Consider the following 12822-nt stretch of genomic DNA (forward strand, 5'->3'; position numbering starts at 1 on the left):
CCGTCTTTGTTACAGAGAGCTACCTTTTCCAAAGTCATGCTTTTCCGAGGTCTGAACAGGTCACATCCAAAGGCCCAGCTATTTTGGCCTTCTTTGGGCAACTATAATGTTCAATTTAGCTGCAGAATTCTCTATACAATCATCTGAGGTTGTCGCTGAGCCTCTATCACAGGTTGACTTCATCTGACGGATGGTTTCCTTCCCCTCTATTCAGCATGTGTTGATCCCAACGGGTTTCTCTAACAGACATCCTGCAAACTAAGCTCCTCCTCCAGCATGCTTCCTAGAGTACCCAGACGATGGCATGAGTAAATGTATTTATATATTTAAAACATTGATGTGACTGCTTACATTTCTTTTGTATCTGAGTAGAATTGTAATTTTGGACTTTAGTATAACAGTTCAGATATTTACAGGATATTTATACATATAAAAATTGGTTTATTTATACATTGTCAACAGAAGTGGTTACTCTCCTTTTTTTTCCACTATCATTCTTGTGTATACTAGGAGAATATAAAAAATAGCAAAAAAAAAACCTTGTGTAATTCAATTTTACTACATTAATAAATAATACTGAATCTTCCATCATCTAATTTAAAAATACGAGCATTTTACTAAAATTTAACATGCTTATTCACATGTGAATTGTTTTGTGGTTCTTTTACATACACTGCTTGTGTAATCATGGTTAAACAAATTCATGTTTTTTTCTTTAAATATTGCTTTGAACAACTAGCTGAGTATGGACAAGTAGCAAAAAACAGATGCTTTTGGAGAAGATTATTAGATCCAAATTGGGCATATGACTGAGTCCTTCCCTTCATTCTCTAGGACCAAGGATAGGTCAATTTTCACTTTAAGATGTTTACTTAAATCCAGCATGCTGTGAGACTGCCTTGTTATCAATAAGAAATGAAGAGTAGTCTAACTCTGTATTGCCTTGTTTTATGAAAATGTCTTTGCCATCGACACGATCATTTTATATGAGTCCCCTCAGGAAGGTGTATTTTAGAAAAACAAGAACTTTCATATGTAATTATGAATAAAAATGAATGCATAATCCTCTGAATCCCAAAGCTTAGATTTCTGTGGCTATATTCTACTAATAAATTCAGTTTATTTCTAATTGTCCTATAGCGAGCCTAGCTTCAGAAGAACACGATGTACTCATAATGGTCTCTTGTCTCCTCCTCTGGGCATTTTCAACTGGACTATTTTCTCTCTGGAGAAAATGGACTCTCCAGAAATTTAGCACTAATCTTTTTGGTCAAATCTCTTACTTTGAATTACTATAATTGCTACCATGTAGTTAGCATTTTACCAGACATTGTTCACCCCATTTACTTGTCTCACTTTGACAATAACCGTTAAAGGTAGGTATTTTAATTCTTCCTCACTACCATTTTCCAGTTAAGAAGCCACAGGTCACACTTATTAGTAAATGAAACCACCAACATTGGAATCTAAGTTTGCCTCAAATATCTAACAATTAGTAAATGCTTAAGCTGTGTCTGGCATTCTGCGCTCTCATTCGTATTAATTCATTTATTCACTAAGCTTAATTAACTTATGCAACAGCTCTTTACCAAGCTCTCACTATGACCAGGGACTCTCTTAGGTGCTGGAAATTCAGCAGTGAATAAAGAAAATGTCCCTGATCCCAGGAAGTTTGATTAGTTCGAAGAGCTACACAACAGCTAATCAAGTAAGTATGTACTATGACAAGTGATGGTAAGTGTTATGAAGAAAAATAAAGCAAAGGATTATTACAAAGTCCTCAAAACTGCCAAACAAAGCAAAAAATACCCTTTTTTTTTTTTTTTTTTTTTTAATAGTAGAGCGATCAAGAAGTTAAGTACCTTGTCCAGTGTTACAGCTTGTAAATAATGAGTACTGGTTTCATTGACTGCCTAATTCCAGAATTGGTGACCTTTCCAATACTATGCTCATTCTGTTTCTCATCTCGTGTCTGTCTCCCTTATTTCTTTGTGCTTCTATAGTCCTCTTTAAACTTTCAATCCAACCGACTTGTCCCCTGTGCTCTCTGCCAATAAAAAAGCATGCAAGTAAAGGATTTCCCATGGATAAGTACAAAAGCAAAATAAGAAAAGACACCTCACAACTGAACCCATTATGAAGAATAATTTTTGTAGCATTGTTTGTAAAATGCCTCCCATACCCTAACCAGTGCTTTCTCTCTCAGTTCTTGTGATGTCTGTGGCTGCTTACAGAATTATCTACTCGTCGTTTCTGTTTCCCCTTTTCTAATCTTCTGCTTCCTTCTATGCTATTTTGCAAAAATACAAAATTATTCAATTTAAGATGATAAAATGTGAAATGGCTTAATGTAATCAGACAACAAGCTAGATTTTTAATTTTTACAGTTGCATCAGGGTTGATGATCTGAGTTGACAGAGACAGTCCTTCACACATAGAGAGAAGCCATGATTTTGTCAGGAAATGTTTACTGATTTTATGGAATCACACTACGAGCAGCACTATAATTAGCTTGTGTGTGGAGACTGATAAGTATTTTTAAAATTTCATAATGTGTTTTCATAAATTGATACAATTAGACCTGTGATTTCTTTGCCTGAAATGTTCTGTTCTCCAAATAGTAAATATTCTAGTCCTTTAAATCTAGTACAGGTTACATAATCCTCCACATGTCTAAAGATCTTTGTACTTAGCTTTTTTATACAACTTAACTACATTGCATTGTAATTACTGTTTTATATATTGAAGTTACTATTTTAAGTCCCTCTTTTTCTCTATCTAATGTCTAGACTAACATGACTTTGAAAGTAAAATAAAGTCATGAAAATTAAATATGATATTCCTTTCTCAGTAATGAACTGGGGTTTCTTTTGTTTTTACCTTATTTTTTAGTTTTTAAATTTAGTTTTAACTTTTATTTTTAACTTTCAAAGTATTGTAACTATATTTTACACTGATATTATTTTCTCTATATTACATTAAATTGTCTCATATTGCTATGCTTCTAATGAATTCCATCCAATTGTTTACATTTATGAATTATCATTTATAACTAGTAAAAATACTAGTTTATACAGAAGGTATATACATTGTTTAAAATTTTAACATCTCATTAATGAATCCAGGAAACTAAAAATACTCCTTTCCCTAAAAGAAGAAAGTGTTTACTATTACTGGTGATAACATCTGTTTTCAGAGTCATTCTAAGCAAGAAATTATACTTTAATTGAAGCCATTATTAATGATAGGCAAATGAAAATGCTGTACATTTCTAAAATGTGTTAGTGTTTTGCTTTATTGACCGTTTGAACTTTTACTGGCTATTAGGAGCAATCACAGATTGATACTGAGTGAGACTACAAAATCTGTGTATTTCAGAAACTGAATAAAAATCATAGACCCATTTGTTGATTCTTTTGACTAATTCCTGCTGGGACCAAATTGTATTTCACAAATGTAGACATACGGTTCTTTGGGATTTCTCATGCTATTTCAATATTTCATAGTCAAGTTGATACTAATTTTGTTTTTCTACGACCTATGAGAGTTTTATGGGTAGGGTGTTTCTAAAATTGTAATACTGCTCTTTGTAAATATTAATGAATTAATGTTGTGGTACAAGAGAGACTCTAAATGCATATTTGAGAGAGAGAAAAATCTCTGAAGTGACTGATAGACTTAACTTTCCCTTGGACCTGGAACTCCTCAGCATTAGACTAATGTAATTGGCAGCTGAGTTCTGAGCCAAAACAAATTTAGGCTGGCTTCTTGCTCTCCGGGTATTGTGTAAACCTGGATAAATCTCTTAACACTTCTTTGAATTTCAGTTTCTTCATCTGTGAAGTGGGCATAATACTGTCTCAGGGATGCTGTGAGAATTAAATGTGATAATATACATCGAAGTACTTTCTCAAGTATGGAAAACAGTATGTGATGGGATTGAATACATGCACCCTCCTTATTAACTCAAACTAAATACATTATGATTGATTATCCACTGTAAATGGATATCATACAGCCAAGCTGAATTATATTTTTATGTTTCTCACACTTGTCTGGAGCTAATCAGGTTACGTCCATGCAGCCACTCAAGATCTACTTGACAGATTTTTAAACTAAATGTCGTTGTTAAGATTCTTTTTCCTGTTTTAAAATTCTTTTATCATCTCAGAAATGTTGCCCTAAGAACACATGCTGACAGATGATTGAGGGTTCAACTCTGAAACAATGTAGAAAGCAAATGCATTATTGAGGGAAAAGGGAATTAGAAATATTGAATTCATTTGAAGGCACATAAGTTTTTGTGATGTCTGTTAGTAACATCTCTCTTAGAAAGATTTGATTTATCAGAACTATCACATCAATGAATTCAGAAGCAGGAAATATTAAAATGTGCATTGCAGGAAAAAAAAACACTGGCTGGGCGCGGTGACTCACGCCTGTCATCCCAGCACTTTGGGAGGCCGAGGCAGGTGGATCACAAGGTCAAGAGATCGAGACCATCCTGGCTAACTTGGTAAAACCCCGTCTCTACTAAAAAAATACAAAAAAATTAGCCAGGCATGGTGGCGGGTGCCTGTAGTCCCAGCTACTCGGGAGGCTGAGGCAGGAGAATGGCATCAACCCGGGAGGTGGAACTTGGCAGTAAGCCGAGATTGTGCCACTGCACTCCAGCCTGGGTGACACAGCAAGATTCCATCAAAAAAAAAAAAAAAAAAAAAAAAAAAAAAACCACACAAAAACCAAACACCTCTGGTATAGAGGAAATGAGATTACAAACATGATAGTTACTGATAAAGAAAAAGGAAAGGGCTTGGAAAACCATGGGTAGCAATAGCAGTATTCTATTTACATAATACTTTTAAAAGTCAGAAGCATCTAAGATAAATATATAGAGAATAGCATGTATTTCTTATCTAACTTTATTGAGGTCAAAGCAAAACAACTACAAGGTAGGCTGGACGTGATGACTCATGCCTGTAATCCTAGCACTTTGGGAGGCCAATGTGGGTGGATCACTTGAGGCCAGGAGTTGGAGACCAGCCTGGCCCAGATGGTGAAACCCCGTTTCTACTAAAAATAAAAAAATTAGCCAGGGGGCCAGGTGCAGTGGCTCACACCTGTAATCTTCGCACTTTGGGAGGCTGAGGCAGGCAGATCACTTGAGGTCAGGAGTTCGAGACCAGCCTTGCCAACATGGTGAAACCCCATATCTACTAAAAATACAAATTTAGCCAGCCCTGGTGGCACACACCTGTAATCCCAGCTACTCGGGAGGCTGAGGTAGGAGAGTCACTTGAACCTGGGAGGCGGAGGTTTCAGTGAGCCAAGATCACACCACTGCACTCCAGTCTGGGTGACAAAGTGAGACTCTGTCTCAAAAAAAAAAAAAAAAAAAAAAAAAAAAGCCAGGCATGGTGGGGCGGGCCTGTAATCCCAGCTACTCAGGAGGCTGAGGTGAGAGGTTCGCTTGAACCCGAGAGGCAGTGATTGCAGTCAGAGAGCAGAGATCTTGCCACTGCACTCCAGCCTGGGTGACAGCAGGAGACTCCGTCTTCCCGCAACCCCCTAAAAAGAAACAAAGCATACACACACACACACACACACACAAACCTGCAAAACAAATCCAACATGATCTTAGTTATCTCTGGGCTCTGCTGTCTCATAAGTGTATTAAAATAAAGATGAGAACATGAAATTTTCAGTGTGATGCTAGAACTAGCTATATTAGGTTGCTCTTCCTTTGGTGACCACTAAAAGTGGAAATTCCTCTCAGTGAGACAATAGTCTCTTAAATGCCCTCAGTTAAGTAACTGAATCAAAAATAATGTCATCAGTTCAAACCACCCTAGTATATATCAGAAGACCTAAAGAACTGGGTAGAGCAGCAGGCTTATTTTAGTACATATATATCATCTAGCTTATGAACAAATGCATCATTTTCAAATACGTATTTTTGTCTTGAAATATAAATGGCAATATTACAACTTAAATGAGGAAGGATTGTAATGTTGATAGATCATGGTTGCTCACAGTCATGAGCAAAATTAATTGGAATACCCAGAGTCTATTTTATTTAACTTTATTGTGGGGAGAAAAAAAATGATAAAGTAAAACTCATAACGTATATTGTTTGGTTAAAGTCTGGATTGTAGTTCCTAAATAAATTTTGATAATGCCTGTACCTAAAGGTGATTTGGAAGGTGCAAGGATTGTTAGAAACATAATCATTTTAACACAATCTAGGATGTGTAAAAAAGTATCTTGTCATTTGGATAGCTTTGACCTTAAGTTATCACATGATGTAATAGGGCAAAGATCCCAAGAAAGCACTATCTTGGGTCCAGCAGGTACAGAGAATACCATGTCTTCTGCATAGTAGGTCATGGTAATATAAAGACGGACATTCCAAGGTTAAATTGGGTACACAAGGGCCTGCCCAGACACTTGGTCAGTCTCCTCTTGACACCAACTGGAAAACTGTGTGAAGTAAAGAAGAAAAAGAAGTGATTGTTTGTGGGTAGATAGTTGATTGGAAAACTGATTTGTTAGTATAAATATGCTTATTTGAAAAATTTTGAAGTTCTATAAGCCCATTGCTGCTCATGCTTACTCTAATAAAGTCAGATAAATTAATAAATTGTGTAGTGATTTTTCTACGTTTCTTCACTGATTTTACCCAGCTGTTGACTTCACTGCGTGAAAGAAAGTGTGGTCTGCGGTAGCTGAGACTGACTGTTGCTCAGGGTCCTGTGCAATTCCTTAGTGGTGGGGCAGACCAGAAAGGAGATAGAACCTTGAGACCACACTTTCTATTTCTTAATGTAATACTCAGAAGAGAGTGGGATCTCAGTAATGGCTGAGTGAATGAAGTTTTCATTGAACATGTTACATCAGAAAAAATGATTGTAGGTGTGACGATGTGAATATGGAGAGTGAACAGTCATTTATGCAGAACCTGATATGAAGTCTTACTAGTGGGTTTCCTTTGCAGTAATGATAGATATGATTTGAATTACATTGAAGTAATTTCATTTTCTCTGAATGTTAAATACATATAAAGAAACTAAGTCTGATTTTAGTTGTAGAAATTTTACAGAGCATTTGCTAGAATTAATAATGATTCTATCTAGACAAAAGTTATTAAATATTAGTTTTAAAAATGAGAAGCTGTTTGGGATCATATAGACAGAACTGCAGAAACATTTCAGAATGGAAGTGTGGCTCGTTAGCACACTTCAGCAAACTCAGTGTGAGCATTTCATGCATTCATATTCTACAATGTCTTTAGTATTTTTAAGATACTGTGTTACCAAATTACTTTCTATTGTCTTTGGCTTAAAAGGAGAGTTTTAAGAGAAAATCATATTAAAATATTGCAGGTCAAAGCATTTTAGGTGGTTTTCCTTTGCGAGTGGAAAGAGGATACAAAAAATACTAAGCAATATGCACTGGCCTGTCAATTGGGCCAAGTAGAGGGACTAGGGTTTTGGTTTTCAGTTTTCATAATTGCAATTTTTTTCTTAGGGAGTACACAATATAATTTCTTCATATATTAAACTTAAATGCAGATGACTTCTGAGAGATGTCTGCTATAAAATTTTCATCTGTCAGCAGACTTATGGAAAACATTTTTGCTTTCTGCTATGTGGCAACATTTTAATGTGCACATGTACAACATTTTCACACTCTGTCACCTAATTCCCAATTTGCATGGTAACAACAACATAATAGCATACAAAGAGATATTAAGAAAAAATAACTTGAACTATTTATGATTTCTAAATTGAAGTAATGCTATAAAAGTGTTGTTGCCTGGAAAATGACTCTGTTATCCCCTTCAGGCAGGGTTATGAGGAAGACTTAATGATTTATAAATACTAGAGCTTTATTCATCCAGAGAGAACAGTATACATTTCTTTTCTTCTTTATTCCTAACAAGATCCCTTATCACTAGCTGTAGTCTTAAGAAAGTGGTAGAAAGCTTTCAGTCCTGTAGAAAGGCTGTTGAAGTCTTGTTCACTATGGAGTATTTGTCCTGAGTGGTAGCAAGAAATTCCACAGAGATTTGTTAAATCAACTCTTTACACCACCCCATAGATTCCCTATATACTAACACATACTATTGACACAGGTTTTGCATAAATTAAGTTCTTTCTTTGCATCCTAGCATCAAGATCACAATAATGCCTTGTTCATGAGCTTTTCCTTTTACCACTGTAGAATTCTAACCCAATGTTTGTGGTCTATTTGCCAGTACTTACTAGTGAAAGGCCATTGCCTGCATGTATCAAGAGAAATTAGAGGAAGCTGTTGTTCCTCCTGATACTCCTTGACACTTGCATTTGGACTCTCTGTTGATAAGAACAGAGGCAGAATAAAGCTCACATCATCCTTTCCACCTGTTAGAACTAAATGCTCAAGTAGTATGGAACTTGAGTATAAGGTCATTCTCAACATCTTAATACTGCTGAAAGCAATATGTGTCAGAAGATTTAGAGATCTGATAAAATTAAATATTAGGTACAATTTCTCTTAGAAGCCTTCTTAATCCCCCATCTAATTGACACGGTATGCTTGTAAATGCAGATTTCTACACTGACTTATTGGATTGAATCAGAATTCCTGTTGTTGGGACCCTATATTGGGGTAGCCAAGGTAATTTTGTTAAGCTTACTAAAGTTTGAGAATAACTTATTTGAGACATTTAATTTCGTGTGACATTTTAGTTGCTCTGAGAATTTCCAGGGACAGTTACGGAGACCTAGGCATCTGTATGGAAGGGCAGAGCAACTAGGTACATTTTAACTTCTGTTTTTCTCCCAGAAGGTGATCCCAGGTATGCTTGACTAGCCTGCTTGAAAGCAATTTTCATCATAGTCAATCATAAAAATTACATATTATGTACTGCAAAGCCCTATAAAAGACTCCATAGTCTGATGCTTGTCAGAATAACTTTGTTGTTTTCTTTCTTGTCAGTCCTTACCTATGTTCACAAATGTTCAAGCTTAATAGTTTGTTCCTCTTACAACAGGGTCACTCATGCAGAAGAACAACAAGAAAACATCAAGTTTAAAGTTAACTCTTCTGTATGCCTTGCAACATCATCTGTGAGTGAGGAACAAACAATTACAGCAACGAAAGAATCAAGTTCTCTAAATATATAATAGGAGATAAAATATTTTATGTATTTGTACTCAAAAAATTTGTTACTCAGAAATTTGAAGTTAGTGGTGGCTGCTTATGACTATTGCCTTTCCACAGAGACACTAATATTCTGTTTTTTTTTTTTCTTTTTTCTTTTTGTGAGACGAAGTCTTGCCTTGTCACCAGGCTAGAGTGCTGTGGGGCAATCTCGCGTCACTACAACCTCCAACTGCCTGGTTCAAGGGATTATCCTGCCTCTGCCTCCCGAGTGGCTGGGATTACAGGTATGCCCCACAACACCGGCTAACTGTTGTATTTTTAGTAGAGATGGGGTTTCACCCTGTTGGTCAGGATGGCTTCCATCTCCTGACCTCATGAGGCCCTGGCCTCCCAAAATGTTGGGATTACAGACGTGAGCCACCGCACCCGGCTGACACTAATATTCTTTCAATATTTTCATATTTCAATTCTTTAATATTTTCAAAATATGCTGCTGATTATCATGGAATGCAAATTATACTGCTACATAATACATTGTCTTTATCATTTAGTTAAACAGTTATTTTTGTATTAAGCTCCTCTGTCATCTTTTATGATGTAATTCAATATTTCATTATTTCACTGCAGGTAACATTGAATATTGCTTAATAAACACTGATATTTAAATATATTATGTTCGGAAATGTGTAGTACATTTTAGATGAGCTATTACATGTTTTCAAAATATAGCTTCTGTGGAGATGAATAAAATTCTTTTATTTATATAATATTTGCTTAATCTGATTCATAACACTTTATAGCTATGTCTTCTATGAATTTTTAATTTAGAAATTTCTTTGGAGGTCATTGTTAGATGATCTTGCATTATGTAATATAAAGGTCTTTTTCTGCTATGTCTATCTGTTGAATGTATAAAATCAAACAGCAGTAATATTGTATACAGTATTTCAATATAAATCACAATTCCCCTTTGCCTTCCACCATGATTGAAAGTTTCCTGAGGCCTCCCCAGACATGCTGAACTGTGAGTCAATTAAACCTCTTTCCTTTATAAATTACCCCGTCTCAGGCAGTTCTTTATAACAGTATAAAAATGGACTAATTCAGCAAATCAGTACTACGGAGAGTGGATCCTGCTATAAAAGGATACCTGAAAATGTGGAAGTGACTTTGGAACTGGGTAACAGGCAGAGGTTGGAACAGTTTGAAGTCCTCAGAAGAAGATCACAAGATGTGGGAAAGTTTGAACTTCATAAGAGTCTTGTTGAATGGTTTTGACCAAAATGCTGACAGTGACATGGAAAATAAAGTCCAGACTGAGGTGCTGTCAGATGGAGATGAGGAACTTGTTGGGAACTGGAATAAAAGTCACTCTTGCTATGCCTTAGCAAAGAGACTGGTGTCATTTTGACCCTTGCTAGAGATCTGTGGAACTTTGAACTTGAGAGAGATGAAGCAAAAGGGGCAAATTTCTAGGATCTTTTCTGTTTTAATTATACGCTAAGATTTTAACATATATTATTTTGTGTAACCTTTGCAAAATTCCTAAAATGTGGTTGGTTTTATTTCTGCTTTACAGGTGAGGGTGCTGAAAGTTCTTACACAGGTGAAGTGGCTGAACTAAAGTTACACATCTACTCAACAGGAGATGGGAGACTTGAACAATAGTGGTTTAACTCCATAGCCTACGCTGTTTTTGCAATGTGCTTTAAATAAATTACATGTGTTGATGGGACTGAAAGTCTTGCACTGTGTAGGGAAGAGAGATTCTTGAGACTTGATAAGATTGAAAATTTCAACTGCAGCAAAAGTCAGTTAGCTGAAAGCTCTTCTCATTAGCTTGGAAGGGACATATACCCAGAAATCGGAGTGATTGAATGAAAGAGAAATACTACTGATAGAAAATTGATTAAAAGTTTCTACCTTGTGGATAAAAGAATTTAAAAATATATAACTAATGATAAATTAGCACATGTTAATTAAGGCATGATAAGCAACATCTTAGAATACAAGATAGATTGAATACAGTTGTGGAGGGGGGATAGGAGAAAGGGAATTATTCACAGGAGAAATGGCCAGTAAGAGGGAGAGTTAATACATAATTTGTTTCTGCAGGAACAGGGTAAGCACACAATGAGTACTCATACCCAGAGATTAGAGCCTACATGCATCACTTTTACTTGAATACCAATTTCTTCACTAACAAAAACTCCATTTAGATTTTGGCCTTACCATGATTTCTGGTACCTGTGCCTGCCTGACTCCCTGAATCTTGCTGCTTCCCTGTTTGTACAATTAATCTACTTCTGACCATCTCTGAATCCCTGAACTGATCCACTAGACTAGAATTTACTTCCAATTTCTGAATATGTTGTCACAGAACTTTGGCTATGAATGGTGTCGTTTAAAAATTGACTTCCTCATCTGTCTGTAATTCACGGCGAATTTCCATAATCTCCTTGAATGTTGCCAAATTCAGTGCCACCACACTTCTAACACAGATATACCTTTGAGCCACCTTCTAACTTGCTTTCTCCCTTCCTGGACCTAGTTCACCATCTCTGAGTCTGTTACTCACATAACAGAATGATGCATTTTACTTCACATCCAAAATCTTAACAGAGGAGTGTTCATTGTCATGGAATCTGTAATGTTCGAGTACATTTTTAAAATACAACTCATTTGTAGGTCATCGGTGTATTTCTTGGCTCATATCTTGTAAAAACCAATTAAATATATACACGTAGTCTCCCAAGCTGGCTCATACGTAATACATGTACTTACTTTCTAACAAGTTGAATGACTACATACTACAATCAAAATTTTAGAAACAAATACATGAAAGTAAATTATAAAATAAACATTACAGTAACATTTGTTTTGTTTTATATTGATCATAAATAATTATACTGGAGAAAATATTAAGTAGATGTGTATACAAGATTAACAGATTTAGGAAGATTTGAACTTCTAAGGATTATTTAGATAGGTGACACAGACGGGTTAATTTCTAGAATATGATTTGAAAGTTTATAATGTCCCATTTCCTGGGTTTAGTGAACTATGATCATTACCTTAAGAATATCTGATGAGGCCAAGCACAGTGGCTCATGCCTGTAATCCCAGCACTTTGGGAGGACAAAGTGGGAGGACTACTTGAGCCCAGGAGTTTGAGACCAGCCTGAGCAACATGGCATGGCGAAGTGCTGTTCCTAAAAACTAAATAAAATAAATAACTGGGCGTGGTGGCACACATGTGGAGTCCCAACTACTCTGGGTGTGGGGCTGCTGAGGTGCGAGGATCCTTTTGCCCTGGAGTTTGAGGCTGCAGTGAGCTATGATCGTGCCACTGTACTCTAACCTAGGCAACTCAGTGAAACTTTCAAAAACATAAAACAGAATATGAGTTTGGAAGCATTAAATATGATAAATGGAATGTGAGAGAAAAGGAAGGAGGTGGGTGGGAAGGGAAAGACAATTGATTATGAAAGATAGATAATTGTCCTAAGAAGACTAAGTAATTAATAGAAATGGACAATAGTAAGGGCCTTCTCAAGTAAACTTGTTACTGAACATGAAAATCATTGTTTGAGGTAGAATTAACTTCATTAAAGTTAACAATAGTAAAGGAAAATATGAAGTCCGTATTATCTACAATATGCTTTTTAAAGAAAG

At 35.9% G+C, this 12822-nt stretch overlaps 1 long non-coding RNA gene across 1 annotated transcript; it reads left to right on the forward strand.

Annotated features, from left to right (window-relative positions):
- The first annotated feature begins 614 nt into the window (after nt 1–614).
- On the forward strand, nt 615–11950 carry LOC126933495 (uncharacterized). Its single transcript, XR_007718642.1, has 3 exons — nt 615–1708; nt 9311–9431; nt 10727–11950. It is a non-coding gene; the product is annotated as an uncharacterized LOC126933495 (long non-coding RNA).
- Nucleotides 11951–12822: the final 872 nt, after the last annotated feature.

The sequence above is a fragment of the Macaca thibetana genome, chromosome 13 (assembly GCF_024542745.1).
Source record: "Macaca thibetana thibetana isolate TM-01 chromosome 13, ASM2454274v1, whole genome shotgun sequence".
Classification (NCBI taxonomy): domain Eukaryota; kingdom Metazoa; phylum Chordata; class Mammalia; order Primates; family Cercopithecidae; genus Macaca; species Macaca thibetana.